The 23,432-nt window shown below is 48.3% G+C and overlaps 1 protein-coding gene across 3 annotated transcripts in view; it reads left to right on the top strand.

Annotated features, from left to right (window-relative positions):
- The first annotated feature begins 2,086 nt into the window (after window positions 1–2,086).
- Window positions 2,087–23,432, top strand: part of LOC128408545 (G-protein coupled receptor 22-like) — a 43,168-nt gene continuing 21,822 nt past the window's right edge. The window contains exon 1 of one of the 3 annotated variants that reach the window (XM_053378436.1): window positions 2,087–2,186. The gene's annotated coding sequence lies outside the window, so the exon portion shown is untranslated. The other 2 variants (XM_053378435.1, XM_053378434.1) reach the window with 2 other exon arrangements.

Genomic DNA, 23,432 nt, shown 5'->3' with positions numbered 1-23,432 from the left:
TCTCTGGAGCAGCAGAAAACAACCTTTCTCCCTCCTCTATATGACATCCTTTTATATATTTGAACATGGCTATCATATCACCTCTTAACCTCCTCTTCTCCAGGCTAAACATGCCCAGCTCCCTTAGCCGTTCCTCATAAGGCATCGTTTCCAGGCCTTTGACCATTTTGGTTGCCCTCCTCTGGACACGTTCCAGTTTGTCAGGGTAGGGGAAACGACTGCCTGAAACCCTGGAGAGCTGCTGCCAATCAGTGTTGACAATATTGAGTCAGATGGGCCAAGGGTCTGACTCGGTATTTTGCAGCTCCATATGACCCTCTGTGCATGCCTTCCTGGCAGCAGATCCACTGTCTTACACGAGGTCTGCAGACGCCCCAGCTCACAGATCTCCCTCCAGGTTTCCAGCCTCCAAGGAGCGTGCTACAGCTGCCACAGCAGCAAAGGGTGATGCATTATCTGGAGGCAGGATCTGCTGCCCCTGCGGAACCTGCCGCCCGAGGCAGTAGCCTCACCATGCCTCAAGAGTGGGCCGGCACTGTCTCCCTCTCACTGGCTGTGTTTCTTTGTCTCCAAAACAGCGGTTTCATCTCACACCCAAAGCTTTGATCAGCACCCTATTCTGGTGCTAGGTGGAGGGGAGGGAAGAAGGAAGCTGCAATACCTTTCTGAAGGCCTGAGGGTCCCTTCCCTCTTGGGCAACCGTGCCAGTGGTGGGGAAACTCTTGGGGAGCTGGACCTGGAGTTCCTGCTCTGGTGGGTTTTACTTCCCTAACATTCCAAGCATGCAATTCTCCCATGAACGTAATAAGGTGCCAGAAGCCATTCTGGGACATGAATGAGGTTGTTCACTCACCGCAGCATCGCAAAGCATCAAGTTGTTGGTGTCTGTCTCGGGGGACAATGGAGTAGTACGCCTTTGCAGGTGAAGTCAAACTGTTCGAAGGCTGCGGTGGCTGCAGAGGCCGATACAGGTGAGACATGTTTTGTTGCAGCTGGGGCAAATGAAGGCATCCGGTTCTGCTGTTGCAGATGCACCATGGTGTTTCTTCTCTCTGTGTTTCTCCCCAGCAATCCTTCCTCCTCTGGTCACTGCTTGACCTGCGGTCATCTGCAAGGGATCCCCACAGGGTGGGGTAGATGTTGCCAGCCTTCACGCCATGTTTGCTGACATCTTTGTAATGCAGAGTTGGACTGCCAACGGGCCTGGTGCCTGAAGCTAGCTCCCCACAGAGCAAGTCCTTGGGGATCCCGCCATTGTCCATTCTGTGGACAAGGCCAAGCCTGTGTAGATGTCGCTACAACAGGAGAGTAAACATGCTGGGAAGGTAGGCTTGGAAAAGTGCGTCTTTGTTTGAAACCGCCCATGCAATGCCCAAAACCCTCCTTACGTAGCACATGTGGAAGGCATTATGGCGTTGCTCCTGGCAGCTGTAAGTTGCTCACAACTCGCTTCCATAAAGCAGCATGATCAAAACGCAGGCTAGGTAGACCTCCATCTTGGTATTGGACGTTGGCATCACACTCTCCCATACCCTTCTGGGGAGGCGAGCCATTGCCATAGCTGCTGGCTCTCCCAAATCAATACAGGTTAAGTACTTAATTTGTTCCAGAGGTCTGTTCTTAACCTGAAACTGTTCTTAACCTGAAGCACCACTTTAGCTAATGGGGCCTCCTGCTGCTGCCGTGCTGCCGGAGCATGATTTCTGTTCTCATCCTGAAGCAAAGTTCTTAACCTGAAGCACTATTTCTGGGTTAGCGGAGTCTGTAACCTGAAGCGTATGTAACCCGAGGTACCACTGTATTCCGAATAGGGTTGCAAGCTGGTGGTGATCTCCGCAAAGCCACACAAATTCGTACCCAGGCCTAGCAATTTTAAATAGACATGTAGTGCATGCACAGTCCGCCTCTTCTCCAAGGAGTTCCAGACCAGGTTCTCAACCACCCTGTGAGGTAGACAAGTTAAGCGGCCCAGGGAGGAGGAGCTTCAGAGCTCTCCACTCCTTCTAGGGCGCAGCGCTGAATTGCTTCGGCGGAAGAAGAAGAGCGGGGGCTTTTCTGCTGAGTTGCTCAGGGGGCTCAAACCGGAAGAGAAGGCCTTAGAGGGCCGCTCGCGGGTCTGCGGCCAAGCGCCCCGCGGAGCAGCATTAAGAATGGCTACCTCTACCTGTCCAGGGCGAAAGAACGGGGTCAGTTTCCTATATCCGCGAGCGCTCCCTGCAGGTGGAGAGGGCGGCGGGGCAGCGCCCTTGGGCCCTCCCTCGCCCTGTGGCTGTGCGGAGAGGGCAGGAGCTGGCGAGGAGCAGCAGCAGCAGCACGTGCCAAGCCCCTCCTTCCCTCGCGCCGCTGCGCGCCATCCAGCCCGGACCGTGGGAGCTGCCGGCTGTTGGCAAGAGAGGCGCGAGGCTCTCTGCGGCGACGGCGCGCCCAGGTTCGAAGGAGGTTTTTGCGCGCTTGCTTGCTTGCTTTTTAATGTTTTGCGCTCTCTCTCGCGCAGCTCCCCAGATGTGCAGGCAGGCAGCGGCGCGCGGCGCGGCCACGAGCCCGTCGCCGGCTGCACAGGCTGGGCCAGGAGGGAGAGAAAGCAGCGGAGCCCGCCGAGCTGGAGGGTGGCGCTGGGGGGAGGAGGAGGAGGAGGAGGAGGCGGCGAAGCGGCAGTGCTGCTGACGGGGATGATGGCGAGCAGCAGCTCCTGGGCAGCCGCACGGAGATGCCGCAGCCGGGCTTGCGCCTTCGCCTCCGCCGCCGCTGAGATACGAGCCGTCGGCCCCAGGTGAGCGCCCCCGCTGCTCCGGGGACGGGCGCGGGAGGCAGCAGGGATGTCCGCGGCCGCAAAGGCGGGCCCGGCCGGGACTGCAAATCCCCAAGAGTTCCAGACGGGATAACGAGCCCGGTTGGGGGGGGGGGAGAAGGAGGGACGCTCCCCACCCTCAGCCCCGAGCTGGCTTAGGAGAAAGGCAGGGGGTCAGCGCGCAAGGAACGTCCCTCGTCAGTAGGCTGCTTTCTTCAGGGGGGACATGCCTAGGCGGGAGGAGAACGGTGCCCGTTGGAGAGAGACGCTTTCTGCACATGCTCCGAGGCACCATGGCCTCGGGGCGAGCCTCGTGTTTGTAAACAGGTGCCCGAGCTCAGGCGAAGTCTTGCCCTTGCGCAAAGAGCGGGGGGCAGACGCCGCTGCCACCTCTGCCCGCCACCCACCCACCTGCTGTCCCCCTTTTGGCGCCAAGCTGGCCTCGTCGTCGGGGCTTCCCAGCAAAGCTCTGGCTTTCCTCGGACGCGGAGGGTCGAGGGAGTAGCCCGGGAAGGCGAGGAGCTGCGGGCCGGCTGGCAGCAGTCCTGGCCGGGAAGCAGCTCTGGGCTTCTTCCCCGCTGACCTTGGGAAGCGACCTGCGGCTGCGGCTTTCTGCGCGAGCGGGGAGGGCAGCCGGGCAGGTTGGGCAGCAGGAGGGGGGGCGGCGCGTTGCCCTCTAAGGTGGCTCCGTCTGGGCTGGGCCGGCGACGGGCACTCGGGAGTTATGAGGGTGGATGGAGGAGAGGGGGGAGCCCGCCCGCGCTTTTTGCTTGTTTGTTTGCCTGGAAGGAGGAAGGGGCGGGTTAAAAAGCCGGGACCAAGGAGAGAGGGGAGGCGGTGGGGGTGTCATGACTTCAGGGCAGTCGAGGGGGCGGAGTGGCAGCTTAGCTTGGGATTCCTGGGCCTCCTCTGGAAGGGATGGGAGAAGGTAGGTTTGGAGCGAGCCGGGTCTCCTTCGAAGGAAGTAGCAGCCTGGATACTTGGGGAGATGCTGTGGGCCCTCCCCTATAAAATTGATGGGCATTGCCATTCAAACGGTGTGGATGCACCCCATCATGTGGTCGATTACGCAGGGCGGGGTTTACCTGCCCCCTCCCCAATATTATTTATCCAAGTTGGCACCCCTGGCTGTGGGGCAATCTCAGAATCCTTTAATTTTTGAGGTGGAGAGATTTCCACTCTTTGAGGGAGGAGGGAAATGGGGGCCAATGAGACTCCCTCATCCTCTGAAGGGAGCAGGTGAGGATTGGATTGGAGGTGCCAGACTAGCTGGAAAGCCCTTGGCAAACCTCTGCTGGCCTGCCACCTTATGGGTACCAGCTGCCCCATAGTCCTTGCCATTCCCCCCTCCATGCAGGGGCCAAGATTCTGACCAGGGGTTGTGCCACGTGGAACAGGGAAGGGTGGGCAAATGAACCAGGGACAGATGCCAGCTATGCTTCCACTCTGCCATTGCAAGCTAGGTCACAGAATCATAGGGTTGGGAGGGGACCATGAGGGTCATCTAGTCCAACCCCCTGCAATGCAGGAATATTTTGCCCAAGGTGGGGTTCGAACCCATGATCCTGGCATTAAAAGTCTCATGCTCTGCCAACTGAGCTATCCCAGTTCCGCTTCAGCCATTACATATTTATGCCTCTCATCAAAGGTGCTTTGCTGGGTCCCGCCATCCCAGGGTGGGTGGGAGGTAACCAGAGGGGGAAGTAGCACCTTTTGGGTTGTGGCTCCCTGTCTGTATAATTCCTACTTGATTGGAGCCAGTCCAGGACCAAGCAAAGATTCCCCACCACCATAACCACCAAGTTGCCTGAACATTTCAGCATGTTCTGTATTTTTGTTCTATGGTATAGTTTTGCTGGATTGTATTGGGTTTCTGGTTGCTTATCTCTGTACTTTAATCTTCGTCATTTCTTTGTTTTGTAATCTTAATAGGTTGTGTGGCACCGAGGGAGTTTTATATACCGAAGCCTCCTTTAGCATCTTACGATTTAGGTGCATGGTGTACACTCTGAGCGGCTTAAAAGTCTACACCTAAATTGCAAGATGTGGATGCAATAGACATGTTTGCAAACAGGGATATGCTAGTCAGGGGTACGTGGTTGGCTGCATCTGCCTGTTGAGCGTGCGTTCACTGAGCAATGTATGAAACGTACCTTGGGGCACCAGGCATGGCTGTGCTTGTGTTTGACTCGGAGAGACACTAGAACACAATGTGCCTGTGTCTAGGATCCTTCGTTGGCTGGCTGTAAGAAGAGATTATCTATAGGCAATTGAGAGGTGATCTACATACAGTATAGCTTTTTCCTGTGTGGGAAGTGTTTCTCTGCCCTGAGAAGTGCAACGTCTGATCTTGGATCTCTGAAACAGAAATTGGCCTTAGTGTGCACATTTCAATGTATGTATTGGGCACCTGCAATTTCCCGAAAGTGGGTTTTAAGGCATAGTTGGTGGGAGAACAGGGAATAGGATTTGGGGCTTCCATTTGTCTCTTTTCGTCTTAGTATTTGACTTACGAAATGTCTTTGGGTGAGGAAAGGGGAATATGTAGGGAGTTAGGAGTCCAGATTTTAGTCTTCCATGGGTGAAAAGTGTGTTCTGTCGAGTGTATGTGTGTGTGGTTTTTTTTTGGGGGGGGAAGTTGGCTGTCTTTGATTTATTATTGCTTGCAACTCTAGAGCAGACTCATTTTTCCAACGTGGCCAAGTCAATCTCACTCTGTGCCTCACTTATAAAATGAAGATAATGATGTTTCTTTGCCAAGCTGCAGGGCTTGGGAGGATAACTGATTGGTTGGGAGGTGCCCTGATACTGTGTTAGCAATTGATGTTGTGGTTCTGTGGCTGCCAGGCTCCTGGTCTTCCTTTGTAGCCCACTGCCGCGCATGTTAATGGAGAGGGGAGAAGGGGGAGATGTTTATTTTTGGAGTCAGTCCAGCCTTGAGCATAAGGATAGCTTTTACCATTTTGCCGCTGCCTCCCTGAATTATTCTACAGGTTTCGGTAGTCAAGATTCTGAATATTTAATGTGCTTTAATTCTCCCCACCATTCTCACAGTTAAGGTGGTACGTGGCTGGCATTTCTCCCCAACCTTTCAATGTGCTCTTATGGACTAGGAAATGGGGATTCTAGTCCACATTATTTTATTTATTTACTTATATATTAAAAATATTTCCAAACCACTATCTATTAAAAAATAATAATCAGAGTGGTTGACAAACAATTATATATAAATAAAGCCATACGACTGAAAGGTTAAAAAACAGAAATCAGCTAAGTATTGCGGAAAGATTGTATACTTAATTGCCTGCAAAAACCTGACAATCACTTTAGAGATTGCACCAGAAGCGGTTTAGTCATGCTGGCCACATGACTCAGAAAACTGTCTGTGGACAAACGCCAGCTCCCTCAGCCTGAAAGCGAGATGAGTGCCGCAACCCTATAGTCGTCTTCAATTGGACTTAACTGTCCCGGGATCCTTTACCTTTTACCTTTTTTTTACCTATAGAAATTGGGTTTGGGTAGGTGATCCAGGCAATTGCCTGAGTAGGGTGGCCCAGACTTGAAGGCTGGTGTGCGTACATCCCTGTCTCATGCTATCAATCCAGTACAGTACCAACATCAGGCATTGCTTGCTGGGAGAATTCAAGATGGCAGCGGCTTGCCACAAAACAGGGCTAAGTGGCAGCTCAGGTGGCAATAAAAAAAAGTGTTGCTGGGTTAACATATATGTGAGTGACTGATGAGTGACTGGCAGCCAGCAGCCATACTGCATGGGGACTTTGATGGGAAGGGCACCGTCAACAGCATTGGGCAGGGAGCCATAACTGGGGAAACTTTTAAAGTCTGGCCCTGGCAATCAGGGTTCTCGGTTGTGCCAGAAGCCTACACACAAGCTAGCCCAATGTTTCCCAAACTTGGGCCTCCAGCTGTTTTTGTACTATAGTTCCCATCATCCTTGCCCACGAGTCCTGCTAGCTAGGGATGATGGGAGTTCTTGTCCAAAAACAGGTCCAGACCCAAGTCTGGGAAACACTGCACTAGCCTCTCTGTTTTAGACCTTCTCCAACGTGTAGCTGCTGACGAGAGACACAATGGCAGGAGGAAGGCCAGTGAGCACACCTTGCGCTCTTCCCCTCACACGATGCTCTTGCGCAAAGGGAGTATGGCTGAATTGAGCTATACTGACTGACCCAAGGAGTTTCGTGGCTGGGATTTGAACACAGGTCTTCCCCCAGCAAAAGTCTAAAGCTGTTCTCAATACATGCAGCCCTCTTTCTCTCTCCCTCTCTCTCAGTTTTTTTCTTCACCTCTTCCAGGGTTAAGCCCTGGGATTTAAGCTAGGGAGATACCCTGCATTAATGGGTATACAGTGGTACCTCTGGTTACAAACTTAATTCGTTCCGGAGGTCCGTTCTTCACCTGAAACCATTCTTAACCTGAGGTACCACTTTAGCTAATGGGGCCTGCTGTGCTGCCGGCGCGCAATTTCTGTTTTCATCCTGAGGTAAAGTTCTTAACTTGAGGTACTACTTCCAGGTTAGTGGAGTCTGTAACCCAAAGTATTTGTAACCTGAGGTGTTTGTAACCTGAGGTACCACTGTATAGGGTTATGTAGCAGTTACATTCCTGCTGTCCAAACTCTACAGGGATTCATATGTATTTTGTGGGTTAGGAACTGGGAAGGTGGGACCGTGAGGTAATAATAATAATACCTTTATTGTCAATGTACAACCTGTGTACAATGAAATTAACCAAGCCTCCCCCCCCAAACACTCAATCTCATTGCACTCTGTATGCTTGTCGCACAACACACCAACCCCGAAAGTCAGTTGCACTGGATGCTGTTACGGTCCCCCCCCCCCAAAAGAAGGCAGAGATATGTACTTGGACAGCTCAAGTGGTGGTGGTCTAAGTAGACAGATTTCATCATCTCCACAGCAGATCATCTTCTCTTGTGGTTCGGTCTATGAGCCTCCGCGGGCAGCATGGGGGTTAATGGGCCGTGCAGAGCGGTGCTTGGCATCCTTATTTCATAAGTCTGTGTCTATGCCCAGGGGTCATTCGGCACATTAGCCGAGTGCCCATAAAGCGCACACACACAATGCAGCTCGCGCACGGACCCTAAATGGTACATATTGGTTTCATAGTTCATTCCAAGTAACAGAGAGATTTGGGGGCGGGGGGTTGGAAGGCTTGACAGATCTCTCTCCTTTTCCTGGAGTGTAGGGCTGGGGCAGAGGGGAGTAGAGTTTGAGGGTCCACAACAGGGAAATCTTGCATGTTTCTGATAAGAAGCAGGCATTGTGTGGGATGCATTGCAGATGATGCCGCTTACCAATATAACACAGCAAGTCTTCGCTCCCGTCTTTCTCCCGCTCTGTCTCATCTCTGTCACTTCAACACCCGTTAATAGTTGGTCTCCTTCCACTTGCTGGGGGCGAAGAATGGAATTTTCAGATACTGAGTGATTGACAGCTTGCTGCATTGCATCCCCTGGAGCCTACTTCACGGCCCCTCCCCCTCCAATTTACATAGGATGCTCTCAGTCAAACTTCCTTTGCTTTTCTGCATAAGAGTCCCATAACCTTAGACCATGGGTAGGCAAACTAAGGCTCGGGGGCCGGATCCAGCCCAATCGCCTTCTAAATCCGGCCCGCTGATGATCTGGGAATCAACGTGTTTTCACATGAGTAGAATGTGTCCTTTTATTTAAAATGCATTTCTGGATTATTTGTGGGGCCTGCCTGGTGTTTTTACATGAGGAGAATGTGTGCTTTTGTTTAAAATGCATCTCTGGGTTATTTGTGGGGCATAGGAATTCGTTCATTCCCCCCCCCCCATATAGTCCGGCCCCCCACAAGGTCTGAGGGACAGTGGACCCAGCCCCCTGCTGAAAAAGTTTGCTGACCAGGAGCTGGGAGAGACCAGGGTTCAAATCCCCACACGACCCTGGCACTGCCTCTCAGCCTGTCCTACCTCACAAGGTTGTTGTGAACATTAAATGAGGAGGATGGGGGGGGCATACACGTTTCTTTGAGTTCCTTGGAGGAAAAGGTGAAGTATAAATGCAATCAGTGAATGTTTTCTGCAGAAGCCCAGCTGTGTCCCAGAGCTTTCCCATAACAAAATTCTGCAACAGAAACCTGTGAAAAGTGGGTTGTGGGGTTCTTGGTCTTGGTGCAGCTGGCATATGAATACTTTCTAGAAACCCCTTCCAGCACCACCACGCCAATCCTGGCCCATCATCAAGCACTGGAAGACTGTGCAACACATTTGCACCTTGAATAGGGAGATGGGAAGTTGCCTACAATGAATCAGATGAGAGCCAGTGTGGTGTAGTGGTTAAGAGCGGTAGACTCGTAATCTGGGGAACCGGGTTCGCTTCCCCGCTCCTCCACATGCAGCTGCTGGGTGACCTTGGGCTAGTCACACTTCTCTGAAGTCTCTCAGCCCCACTCACCTCACAGAGTGTTTGTTGTGGGGAAGGAAGGGAAAGGAGTTTGTGAGCCACTTTGAGACTCCTTCAGGTAGTGATAAAGCAGGATATCAAATCAAAACTCTTCTTATTCTTCAGTCCACCCAGCTCAGTGCTGTCTGAACTGACTGGCAGCAACCCTCCAGAGCTTCATGCCCCCAGCCTTGCCTGAGGAAGATGCCATGTCTTGAATCTGGAACCTTCTGCATGTAAAGCAGGTGCTGTCCCCCTGAGCTACGTCCATTTTGGCACTCGCTGCCCAACAGCTTGGCTGTTTCCCATTGAGGGCAGCGAGTTTCCTACCCCGGTCCTGAATTAGGTCAAGAAAGCCAGCGCACTCGTCGCAAGCCATACTGTGCTTTTCAGTCACCTGCAGGCTGGTCTTTTTTTCCGGAACGGAAATGTATTGAACAGTGACCTTGGCTGCGCAAGAACAAGAGCGCAACACTTGTGCAGAAACGTTGGCCCCCACCCCTTCCATCTCTCACAAAGTGCTGCCTTGTTCGAAGGATTAAAGAAGAAAAGTCATTACTGATGAAATCTCTGTGCATGTAATTGTTTTGGTTAAATTAAAACTCTGCTTATTCCTTCCCACCCACCCCCCCGCCAGCCTGTGCACACCTTGCTGCCTTGGCCTTGCGCTGTTTCTGTCATGCTCAGTTGCGCAACATGAAAGGCAAGGGATCGACTGGTGTCCTAAATGGGGAAGAGGCAGGCGCTCAAGTGCAGCCATCGTTGTTAACCCTTGTTTAGCAACATGGATGTTCTTTTCGACAAGAGAACAGCCCAGGCCAGTCTCAAAAGAAAAAAAGTTGGGCTCCAAGCCAGATCATTTCATGGCCCGTGCAAAGGATGATATACCGTTTTCATTTTGGATTAGCCTGGAATATTAACTGCAGTGTCCCTGTTCCATGCTTGCAGTGCTGCAACTGTCACTGAGCCAGTGCAGAGAGTAGCAGGACAGAGTATTGTTTGGCTTGGAGTGGAAAGGCTTCTCCCCAAAGCCAAGGTGGGGAACTGGAGTGCTTGGTATTTTTTAATTTATTTAATCGTTTTTTCAATGCAAATAACAACCACAAAAAACACATACAGCAAACACCGCAATAACACAATTTAACATTTCAGATTTGAGTACTGGTATACAGTGGTACCTTGGGTTACATACGCTTCAGGTTATATACGCTTCAGGTTACAGACTCCGCTAACCCAGAAATAATGCTTCAGGTTAAGAATGTTGCTTCAGGATGAGAACAGAAATCGTGCTCTTGTGGCGTGGCGGCAGCAGGAGGCCCCATTAGCTAAAGTAGTGCTTCAGGTTAAGAACAGTTTCAGGTTAAGAACAGACCTCCGGAACGAATTAAGTACTTATCCCGAGGTACCACTGTACCTATGACTACACCTTTTTAACAATATTTCCCCACCTCTCATCCCCCTACTTCCCACCACCGTCCGCCTTATCGCTTAAATATTCCTTCCAGATTTCTTCATATTTATCCATTCTTAATTTGCGTCGACATGTAATTCGTTCGTATGTGGCTAGTCCTTATTGTCAATCCATGTGCTCAATGGAATCTTTTTGCGGCTCTTCCAATTCATCAGAACAAGTTTTTTTGCTTCTAATATGGCACGGTGCATCCTTTTTTTTTGACGAACTGGAGTGCTTGGTACAAAATGAGACGATTGGAATAGTGGGCATATCTGGAACCTGGCAGAACACAGAATAAGTTTAGTACAGGATTATCCAAAGGAGAAAGTGGTTTAATAATGGGCGATAGCAACTATCTTGCCACATGGAACACAAATTTTTGAGATAGCAACTAACTCTGTCACATCGCTTGGATAAATATACACAGCTTTTCCAGATAGTTTAAATGACTGCTACTGTGGACCATCTGGCTAAGGAAATTATTAGATAACCTAAGGAGAGCTTTGCCCACATAGCAGTCTGCTCCCACGGTGGCCAACTTGATGCCTCTGGGAGGCCTACCCCCCCCAAAAAAAGAAATTGGGGGGTGGCATTCTACCTCTCCAAATTCCCAGAAACTGATTTTCAACGAAGTATACAGCCTCTGACCCTGGGTGCAGTACAGTGGCACCTTGGTTCTAAAATTTAATCCATTCCGGAAGACTTGTTCCAAAACCAAGGCACACTTTCCCATAGAAAGTAATGCAAAATGGATTAATCCGTTCCAGACTTTTAAAAACAACCCCTAAAACAGCAATTTAACATGAATTTCACTATCTAACGAGACCATTGATCCATAAAATGAAACCAATAATCAATGTACTATACTATAAATAAAACAGTATTGTAGATTATAAAAATTAATATTTTTTTTCTTACCTGCACCGATGATAGTCATTGTTTGGATGGGGGGCTTTTATCCATTTCCACAGTCAGTCAATCAATCAATCAATCAATCAATCAGTAGCTGAACTGTGATCCACACAATCACAAAAACAAATTAACTGAAAATGCCTCAAAACAAAAAATGCAAAATAAATAGCAAAAACAAAAGCACCAAATATAAACTCCAAATATCACCTCAGAACACTGCAATCAGAAACGGAAAGCTTGAATTACAATGGGGGGGGCTCAAATTAGCAGCACAACAGGAAACACGGGGGGGACTCAAAATGGAGCACATTCGGTTTCTGAAAAAAAGTTCGATAACCAGAACACCTACTTCCGGTTTTGCAGCGTTCAGGTTCCAAGTTGTTCTTGGACTAAGCTGTTCGAAAACCGAGGTGCCACTGTATTGATATTATGAGCTATCTTTCAAGGGCTGTCCCATGGAAGATGGAGCAAACTTGTTTTCTCCAGCTCTGGAGGGTAGGACTCGAACCAGTGGCTTCACATTACAAGAAAGGAGATTCTGAACTAAATGTCAGGAATAACTTTCTGGCAGTAAGAGCTGTTTGACAGTGAAATGGACTCCCTTGGGAGGTTGTGGACTCTCTTTCTCTGGAGGTTTTAAAGCAAAGGTTCGATGGCCACCCATTGGGGATACTTTAGCTGAGATTCCTACACCGCAGGGGGCTGGACTAGATGACCCTCAGTGGACCCTTCTGACTCATAATTCTGTGAAATGTTTAATACAGTACAGACACTCAATTTGTTCAGGAGACCTATGTACCTTTTACAGTGCTGTGCTTTCAGAATTCGTTGTACACGGCAAGGCTTCTTTACCAATTCATGAGATGTAAATCACTACTAAGGGGGGAAAAACTCCCTCAGGTAATTAGTAGGCCTGTCACTAAAGAAAACTTAGTTGATTAATCTTATAAGTTGCAGCTGATTAACTGATTAATCAAAATATTTCTGAATTTGCATATGGGGGGGACACCAAAACTAATGAAACAAAGCATACTTATTTTGCTTCCAAATGATGTGTGTGTGTGTGTGTGTGTGTGTGTGTGTGCATGCATCACGAAGACATCTGAAGGCAACCCTGTTTAGGGAAGTTTTAAATGTTTGACGTTTTACCGTGTTTTTAATATTCTGTTGGGAGCTGCCCAGAGAGGCTGGGGAAACCCAGCCAGATGGGCAGGGTATAAGTAATAAATTTAATAATAATAATAATAATAATAATAATAATAATAATAATAATAATTACAGGGAACCAGGCAGAGGGCCTTCTCGTTAGTAGCACCTACCATGTGGAACGCCCTCCCACCAGATGTCAAATAGAACAACAACTACCAGACTTTTAGAAGACATTTGAAGGCAGCCCTGTTTAGGGAAGCTTTTAATGTTTGATGCATTACTGTATTTTAATATTTTGTTGGAAGCCACCCAGAGTGGCTGGGGAAACCCAGCCAGATGGGTGGGGTATAAATAAATTATTATTATTATCATTATCATTATCATTATTATACCTTCATAGAAACACACATCCCCTTTTGCACACAATGCAAATAAAACGCCTCCAATAAGAATTGCCTTTCAACTCATGCCTTGCCATTTTCTCTCTTATATACCTGCCAGCTAAGATTCCACTTCATGGATCTGACAAAGGAATCTTGAATCCCTGAAAGCTTATGCCACGATGAATTTCTTAGCTTTTAAGGTGCCACCAGATCCTTTGTACTTGTTGCTGCAAGAGACTTAACGCTAACAAAGATGCTTGTTTGAGACTAACGAGAGACTAATTTCCTCTCTGGAAATGCTAATAAGACAGGGTTTGTTTGCCATCTTCAGTTTTTGTACGCACTTGTATTTAAAAATAAATCAAAATCCCCTGCTGATTATTTGGTCTTTTCTAGTCAATGAAATCGCAGCTGATTAATTGAATATTGCACTCTTAATAGTTCGGCTCAGTCTGTGGAAACGCCGCCTCCTGCACAGTTCCCAGCTCTTTCTAACTTCCCCCTAGCTGGTTCTGCAGTTGCATTTCTTCATCTTAAAAGGCACAAGTAGCAAATATTCATCTCTCTGGGGAAAGCTGGCATTTGACTCACTGGAGATGTGCTAGTGTCCACCATCTCTTACCAGCATCTAAGTGCTGTTTTGTATAATAATAATAATAATAATAATAATAATAATAATAATAATAATAATAATAATATCTCACATCCTTCCATGTATTAATCCCCATCTTTTCGATATTTTAAGATGAAATGGATTTCCCTTTTCTTGCAGGGGGCTCTGTCAGGGTTCCTCCGCATTGTGAGCTTTGTAGCATATGATTTCCCTCTCTAAATTGCATGGGATATAAAACTCCCTTTCCCCAGGGAAATGAAGAGTAGACAATCAACCCTCTCCTTCCTTGGGTCCAGGCGGGCTTTATTTGCCCAGCCCTCAAGGCATGTGTGTCACAGTACACTGTCTTGCCTCATGAGCGGCTGCTGAGCTCGTTATCCTTGAAGCAGACACAGTTGACATTGCTTCATTAGCCTCATTAGCAGGTTGCTGTGGTGCCAGGCTTTGAAGGCTTTGTATTAATTTACATGCAAACACATATTGGGGAGGGTGAGTTGACACTGCGTCCTGGAATGGGGGAAAGAAGCAGGGGGTATGCTTCGTTTAACCTTAAAAGCAGAGGCCCTTGCAGCACTGTGCTAAGGCACTCGGAAATTCTGCAACCGCAAAGCCCCTAATCACACCATGGTAAGGAGCGAATGTTACTGTATGCATAATACAGTTCATTCTTTTTTTAAAAATGGCATTCAGATTTTATTTTATTTTACGGTGGTACCTCGGGTTACAGACGTGAACTTCAGGTTACAGACTCCACTAACCCAGAAATAGTACCTTGGGTTAAGAACTTTGCTTCAGGGTGAGAACAGAAATTGTGCCACTGCGGCAGCGGGAGGCCTGATTAGCTAAAGTGGTACCTCAGGTTAAGAACAGTTTCAGGTTAAGAACGGACCTCCAGAATGAATTAAGTTCTTAACCTGAGGTATCACTGTATTTTTGTAAATGGCTGGAGCAGGGAGTGCTGGGATTTAACAGAAAATCATGATGTCGGAGGATGAGTGTACAAGAAGAGGAGAGGAACTCAGCATTGTACCTCGGAAGTCAAACAGAATCCATTTCGGAAGTCCGTTTGACTTCTGAAACACTCGGAAACAAAAGCACGGCTTCTGATAGGATGCTCCTGCAGCCAGCTGGAAGCCGCAGAAGCCCTGTCAGATGTTCGGCTTCCAAAAGAACGTTTGAAAACTGGAACACTCACTTCCAGTTTTCGATTGTTCGGGAGCCGGAACATTCGACTCCCAAGGTGTTCTGGTGCCGAGGTACGACTGTACTCCCTGGCTGTGGGAAATCCCATCCTAAAGTCTCAGTGGTTTTCCAGGGCTGCAATCCTATGCATACTTTTTTATAAAGCCCTACATGGCTTGCGTCCAAGCTATTTAAAATCCTATATTTCCCTCATACAAACCTGCCTGAGATCTTTGGAGAGGCCCTTCCCTTGGTCCCACCACCCTTACAGGGTGGGGATGCAGGACAGGGCCTTCTCAGTGGCTGCTCCCAGACTGCAGTACTCCTTCCCTAGTGAAGCTAGACTGGTTCCCTCCATGTTGTTCTTCCACCGACAAGTCAAGATTATTTTTGTTCCAACAGGATTTTGGGAACTGACTGCTTTTAATTAAAGGGCTGATGCCAGGCTGTTTTTATAGAAATTATTTGTTATGTTATAAATATATGATGATGGTGATGATAATTGGGAGTAAACCCTACTAAATATGAACAAGGTTGCAGCCTTTTTTCTTTTCTTTTCTTTTTAAAGTAATAGACAAGTTTGTTTGGTCCTCAGCCATTACCTACCACTTATTTGGTTTTTTGCATCCTTTAAATATTCAAATTATTTCACAATCCTTTTCTCATCTGGGGGTTACCAAATTTTCAACTGGCCAGTGTGCAGTTAACAGTTGCTTGGTGTGCAGACAGACACACTGTGAAAAATGATGCCTGCTGGTTTCTGCACCTCGTTGTTGCTGTTAAAAGAAAGCAGGAGAAGAGGTTAGAACATGTTATCCTAAAACAACAGCCCTGCAAGATAGATCACGTGTGTTTATTTAAAGAGACATGCATGCAGGTATGTTTTCTATGCCCATGGAGCAAATTTCAGCTTTAGAGAGATAATTTAAGCGAGGAGAATAAAGATAAAGGTAACCCTGACCATTAGGTCCAGTCGTGGCCGACTCTGGGGTTGCGGCGCTCATCTCGCTTTATTGGCTGAGGGAGTCGGCGTACAGCTTCCGGGTCATGTGGCCAGCATGACTAAGCCACTTCTGGCGAACCAGAGCAGCGCACGGAAACGCCGTTTACCTTCCCGCCGGAGCGGTACCATACTGAAGAGCAAAAAGGTTTCTCCGGAACTTCAGGTGCATTCTGGTTCCCCTCTCCCTTGGGCCGCTATAATTTATTTCTTTTCAAAAATGAGATTCTGATCCGTCACATCTAGCAGCTTGTGCCCTTCTGCATTGTTCAGGCAGGAAGTGCAAGCTGTGAGAGTCTTTTCTTCCTCAAGGCCATCTTGTAAATTCATGGCTGAGCAAGGATTTGAGTCCATTTCGATCTCCCAACTTACTGGACCATAAGGAAGAGACTGCCTCTTCGTCTCTGGATTCTTCACACTCTGCTTGAGAGAGGTCCCCACGTTCCATGCTTATTTTCGGGTTTTGCTGTCCCAAACAATTTTTGGTGGCTCTGTGCCCCCCTGGTCTAGAAGGAACCCCACACAGTGGCTCTGTGCAGGCTGGTCCATTAGGCCTCTGCGCTCCAACCTCTGTCTGCCCTCAGCCAGCCGCTACCTGCCTGGCTGTGGGCCTCTTTCATTAATCTCAGCTTCGCCCATGGTTAGGGCAGAGCCCTACTGATGCCAAGGGGCCAGCCCCTGTCACTGCTTTCTTTTGTGACCTTATGTAATTCCCTCTCATCAATTCCAGAAGGTTCCTCACCTTTCCTTGTTCTTGGGATGCTTAAGAAAGCGCTGCTCCCCCTGACTCATTCTCCCCCCCCCCCCCGATAAAAAAAAAAATCCCGATAAAATATTAGCTGCACAATAGCTCCTTTCTGGGTTTGGAGGAGTGAGACTCATCCCTTGTCCCTGACACTCCCAGCATCTTACAGCACCTCTATAATGAGTCACGCGAGTGAGACACACACAAACACCCCACCTTCCACGCTGCCACTGTTGACGGATGGGTCTGTTAGCGGCTGTGGCCCACGTCCCCTCTTGCCAGCTCCGTGGAGATTTATGCCTTTAATATCCCCAGCCGTACAAGGGTTCTCACAGCAGTGAAGCAGCCCCCAGGACAAGTCAGCGTGCGCAAGGGACTTCTTGCACCAAGAGTCTTTAGTTAACATCCTGAAATGCAGCAGTCTGTGGCTGGGAGATAGGGGGAGGAGAAGGGAACGAGGCTTGCTTCACAGTCAACCTTTTTCCTGTGTGGATATTCTTTGGGTAGAAGGGGGAAAGTGTCTTAAGTCCTTATGTGTAATGAGCGCATGCATGTGCAGCGAAACATGCGCACAGGTATGTGTGTTAAGGGGGGGAAGGCTGTAGCTCAGTAGTGGATTCGTTCAGCTTGTTTACAGACAATCTGGGGTTCAATCCCTGCCATCTCTAATTGGTGGTGGTTTTTTCCTTGAGGATTAGGTAGCAGGTCATGGGAAAAACCTCCCGTGTTTTGTAAGATCCTGCACACCTGCCACCATCCAGAATAGAATCATAGAATCATAGAGTTGGAAGAGACCACAAGGGCCATCGAGTCCAACCCCCTGCCAAGCAGGAAACACCATCAGAGCACTCCTGACATATGGTTGTCAAGCCTCTGCTTAAAGACCTCCAAAGAAGGAGACTCCACCACACTCCTTGGCAGCAAATTCCACTGTCGAACAGCTCTTACTGTCAGGAAGTTCTTCCTAATGTTTAGGTGGAATCTTCTTTCCTGCAGTTTGGATCCATTGCTCCGTGTCCGCTTCTCTGGAGCAGCAGAAAACAACCTTTCTCCCTCCTCTATGTGACATCCTTTTATATATTTGAACATGGCTATCATATCACCCCTTAACCTCGTCTTCTCCAGGCTAAACATGCCCAGCTCCCTTAGCCGTTCCTCATAAGGCATCGTTTCCAGGCCTTTGACCATTTTGGTTGCCCTCCTCTGGACACGTTCCAGTTTGTCAGTGTCCTTCTTGAACTGTGGTGCCCAGAACTGGACACAGTACTCCAGGTGAGGTCTGACCAGAGCAGAATACAGTGGCACTATTACTTCCCTTGATCTAGATGCTATACTTCTATTGATGCAGCCCAGAATTGCATTGGCTTTTTTAGCTGCCGCGTCACACTGTTGGCTCATGTCTAGTTTGTGGTCAACCAAGACTCCTAGATCCTTTTCACATGTAGTGCTCTCAAGCCAGGTGTCCCCCATCTTGTATTTGTGCCTCTCATTTTTTTTGCCCAAGTGCAATACTTTACATTTCTCCCTGTTAAAATTCATCTTGTTTGTTTTGGCCCAGTTCTCCAATCTGTCAAGGTCGTTTTGAAGTGTGATCCTGTCCTCTGGGGTGTTAGCCACCCCTCCCAGTTTGGTGTCATCTGCAAATTTGATCAGGATGCCCTTGAGTCCATCATCCAAGTTGTTGATAAAGATGTTGAATAAGACCGGGCCCAAGACAGATCCCTGTGGCACCCCACTAGTCACTCTTCTCCAGGATGAAGAGGAACCATTAATGAGCACCCTTTGGGTTCGGTCAGTCAGCCAGTTACAAATCCACTGAGTGGTAGCATAGTCAAGACCGCATAGGCAGCGCTAAGCTAGGTAGACAGATAACCTGATGATATAAGAAACTGCTCCTTTTCCCTTTTGGGGTACCCAAGAGCCCATATAGAGTCCTTTTGTAGGTTCTCTATTGGTCAGAGAAAATAACAGAGACCAACTAGAGAATATTGAGAAGCAAAGCAGCTAGTAAGCCTGATCTTTATTAACTGTTGCAACAGGGTGCTCCCCGACACGCAGGAGAGGGGAGGAGGACCCAGAGCCATGCGTACAAGCACTTATATAGGCATTTTAAATTGCCCGCCCTTGAGTCCAAGACCACCCCAGAAACATTATACATACATCACAGAAAATAGAAATCTGAGTGCATTGTTTATCTCCTGTCTGGCAAGTTACCTGATTGCATTATCTGGGTTTTGGCCACTCTTTCATTATTATAACTACAGTACTTAATTCCTGAATCTAGGTCACAGGTCACAGGCTCACACTATATCTTGAATGTGCCCTTAAGACAGGATTTGTGAGGAAAGAGACAATGGGGAGGTTTCCCACTTTGACCTTGCAGAGAAATATTTGAGGTCAATTTGTTCAATGGTTTCAGACATGTGGTTTATATATACAGTTATGAACATTATGAGACCTTAAAATTCTTATAACACTGATCTTGTACAATGTTGCTTCCCTATGTACACATGTCCACACACAAGCTTTTCTTTCCTACATGGAAGCAATAGTCATGTCAGGGGGGAAAACATGTGTGAAACTACCTAATAGTATTGCCACTATCCTGCAGTCACAGCTTTTCACTCCCCAACTAGCTCTTCCCTAAGACATGGCCACACTGAGCCAAACCAGTAGCCCACCCAGTTAATATGGACAGATGAAGCTGTTCTTAAACCAGTGGACGAACTCCATATATTTGGTAAGGGTGTGCATCAGATTTGGACAAATCTTGAGCTGAGGCAGGGTGCTTCGAGGGGTTTAGGGGCAGGACCGATATCGGGGTTTCCCAAACTTGGGTCTCCCGCTGTTTTTGGACTACAACTCCCATCATCCCTAGCTATCAGAACCAGTAGTCAGGGTTAATGTGAATTGTAGTCCAAAACACCTTGGCACCCATGGTTGTAAACCTTGATCTATATGAAGCTGCGAGGGACGTGGGTGGTGCTATGGGTTAAACCACAGAGCCTAGGTCTTGCCAATCAGAAGGTCGGCAGTTCGAATCCCCGCGACGGGGTGAGCTCCCGTTGCTCGGTCCCTGCGCCTGCCAACCTAGCAGTTCGAAAGCACATCAAAGTGCAAGTAGATAAATAGGTACCACTCCGGCGGGAAGGTAAACGGTGTTTCTGTGCGCTGCTCTGGTTCTCCAGAAGCAGCTTAGTCATGCTGGCCACATGACCCGGACGAGCTGTATGCCTGCTCCCTCGGCCAATAAAGCAAGATGAGCGCCGCAACCCCAGAGTCGGTCACGACTGGACCTAATGGTCAGGGGTCCCTTTACCTTTATATGAAGCTGCATGAGTTGAAGCAGGGTCCCCTGAAGTGCTTCATTGTGCCTTGGTGGTTCAGTGGTGGTGGTAGTGAGCTTTGCAGAAACCAAAAGTTATTTCTCTAGCTTAAGGAAAATGCCAGACTGAGGCAAGGGGGGATGGAATGTGCTCCTTTGCACCTGACAGGTATAGCGTGTAATCAGATGTATTTATTTTGCAAGTGCTCTCCAATCCCAATGCTTTGGGGAAAGGAGCATCTTTGCAAGAGCAGAACTTGCATCTCTAAGTCATCGGCATGGGGTGGAGAGCTCCTTCACGACTGACAGACCTAGCTTATGATCAGAGCGAATGGTTTTACCCAGGAAGCAAATCCCTTTTAGTTCTTCCCACCCCGAAATCAATGGTAAAGGCACTTAGCACAAAAGTCCCTGGGGCTATTTGACTGCAATTTGGCAGATTTCTTATCCAGAGGGGCACTTCTCACTAATGCCTGTAAATTTCATTTTAATTCTGCACAAAACACGTGGGAAGTTTAAGTGATTCCTTTTTCACCCTAAAACTGTAAAAGCTGCCCTTGCAGGAAAATCACTGTACAGTGGTGCCTCGCAAGACGAAATTAATTCCTTCCGCGAGTCTTTTCGTCTTGCGCGGTTTTTCGTCTTGCGAAGCACGGTCAGTCGCAACTGCACCTCTTCAAGCGGTTTTAAGAAAAAGAAAGCAAGCCCATAGGGAAAATCGTCTTGCGAAGCAACTCAAAAAACGAAAAACTCTTTCGTCTTGCGAGTTTTTCGTCTTCCGAGGCATTCGTCTTGCGAGGTACCACTGTACCTATCTATCTGAAATTTGGCAGTATCTGCTCTCAAAAGTGGCAACCTTGCCTGCAAAGGTTATGTAATTGAAATACTTTATTGTCACTTGTACAACTTGTATACAGTGAGATTACACGAGCACCCCTCCACTCAGCTCTCTTAGTCTTAATTCCCCTCGTTTACTGACGCACACCCACCAAACCCAAAAGTCAGTTGCCCTGTTGTTATCTTTTCATTCAGCAGCCTAACAGCCCATGAATAGAAGCTGTTCTTTACCCTGTTGGTGTGACTAATCACGCTTCTATATCTTCTGCCCGAGGGCAGGAGATCAAGAAAGTGCCGGCCAGGGTGTGAATCATCCCTGAGAATTTTCCTCACTCTCCTGAGGCAACGTTCTTCCGCAATCTCATCCAGTGGATTCATGGGACAGCCCATAATATCTTGTGCTGTATTCACCACCCTCTGTAGGCACTTCCTATCAGTTGATGTCAAACCACCGCACCGTGATGCAGTATGAAAGGACACTTTCTATTGTGAACCGATAGAAGGAGATCATCAAATGTTGATTGACATCGTTCTTTCGCAATACTCTGAGGAGATGGAGTCTCTGTTGGCTTTCTTAACAACCTGGGTTGTATTGATTTTCCAAGTAAGGTATTCACTGAGTTAAACTCCTAGGAATTTAAAGGAAGAGACTCTCTCCACACAGCCAATAAATGAATGAATAAATAAATAAATAAATAAATACTGTAAATTCTGCCCATAAATAAATATTGACGTGTGTTTTTTCCCCCTTAGTGTTTTATTTTCTTCCAAAAGGTGTCTTGCACAATAGCCCCTGGGCCTGTTTGTCTGGAATTTGGCAGGCTTTATCCACTTTGGAGGCACTAGTGTGCCTACAAATTTTATCCACTTTGGCTGAAAGGGGAGGGAGTTAAAGCCTTAAAAAAAAATCCCCATAGTGAATTAAGGGTGGATTGGGAGAGAGAAACTAACAGGATTTGAACAGACTCAGAACAAAATCAGACAGCCTACAAAGCAAGGCGAGCTGTTTCCCCAAGGCACTAAATCATGGTCCGAACTGAATCTAGTGGATGGTGCACACTCCTCCTATTTCAGTCTGGTGCTGCCTATTCTGCATGGTAACCTGACAGCTGCGTTTTGTGGTAACCGAAGTTTCTGAGAAGTCTTCAAAGGCAGCTCTGCATACAGTAGTACGTTGTCAGTAGTTCACTCTAGAGATGACCATGGTGTAGTTAGCTGTGGCCAGGCTACTGCTATCTTATGCAAACAGCCAGTACAAGACTGCAGTAATGGGAACTTTGGTAAATAGCAGCAAAAGTCAAAATGAAAACATCAAGAGGGAAATTATGCAAATTGTGAATGTAGGTGTGGATTCATTAGATGGCCCCGCCACCCGGTTAATTAGGTGGCCCATAGCTGTCAATTAAATCAAGGATTATGCCCACGTGTATCTATCAAAGTAGCCTCTGAATGCTTATGCTGCAGTACATTTGCTAGCTTTTAAGGTGCCACAGGGTTTCTTGTTTTTGCCCTCTAGCCTTCAGGCCATTAATCCCACTGTTGAATAAGTTCTTTGTATAGACCAGGGTGCAGCCTTTCTTCCTTCCTCACTTCTGCCCCATCCTGAAAAGCCTGCCGCTGACTCCTGCACACCTGAGAGTGCTGGGCATGCAGAGCCTGTTCTGCTTGGTTATTGTGGTAACTACCTTCTGATGCATATGGGACGCGGGTGGCGCTGTGGTCTAAACCACAGAGCCTAGGGCCTGCCGATCAGAGAGTCGGCGGTTTAAATCCCCGCGACGGGGTGAGCTCCCATTGCTCGGTCCCTGCTCCTGCTAGCCTAGCAGTTTGAAAGCACGTCAAAGTGCAAATAGATAAATAGGTACCTCTCAGGCGGGAAGGTAAATGGCGTTTCCGTGCGCTGCTCTGGTTCGCCATAACAGGCTTAGTCATGCTGGCCACATGACCCGGAAGCTGTACGCCGGCTCCCTCGGCCAGTAAAGCGAGATGAGCGCCACAACCCCAGAGTCGTCCGCGACTGGACCTAACGATCAGGGGTCCCTTTACCTTTTATCTTCTGATGCAGTACATGCCACCTGGGCTCAGTCCAGCAGGTCAGCCAAGCCCAGTGTTCCACCAGTAGGTGCCTTCCTCACTATCCCCTGTCCCTTGGTGCAGAAGTGCCCTTTAATGGCAAGTTTTGCACAGGGACAAGAGCTTGTGCTAAGGTGCTAGCACCGCCCCCGATCATGCCCAGAGATGGGACCCAGCTGTGGCTTGAGGGCTCCAGTTGTGCCTTCTGTTGGCACCAGCAGTTCCCTTCATTCCCAGCTACATAATACCATCGCACAGAACTGGAGGCTGTTGGTGGATTTGATCCCAGCCCCCACTAGAGATTTAGGAAAAACCAATCCACATTTCGTTAGCTTTGTGTTCAGTCAGGGGAAGGGGATTTCTGTCTGCCTCTTTGGGATTTTATAATGCCGGGAGGTAAGCGCTGCTTGCAGCCCTTATTGGAGTTGGCCTGGCATAGCTTGCAGCCCTTGCCCCAGGCTTTCTTGGGAGCCTTCTGCAGAATTATACCTGGATCAAAATTATGCTTTGCACAGCCATTTTAT

Source organism: Podarcis raffonei, chromosome 2 (genome assembly GCF_027172205.1).
Source record: "Podarcis raffonei isolate rPodRaf1 chromosome 2, rPodRaf1.pri, whole genome shotgun sequence".
Lineage (NCBI taxonomy): Eukaryota > Metazoa > Chordata > Lepidosauria > Squamata > Lacertidae > Podarcis > Podarcis raffonei.
This window is presented reverse-complemented; position numbering and strand designations above follow the sequence as displayed.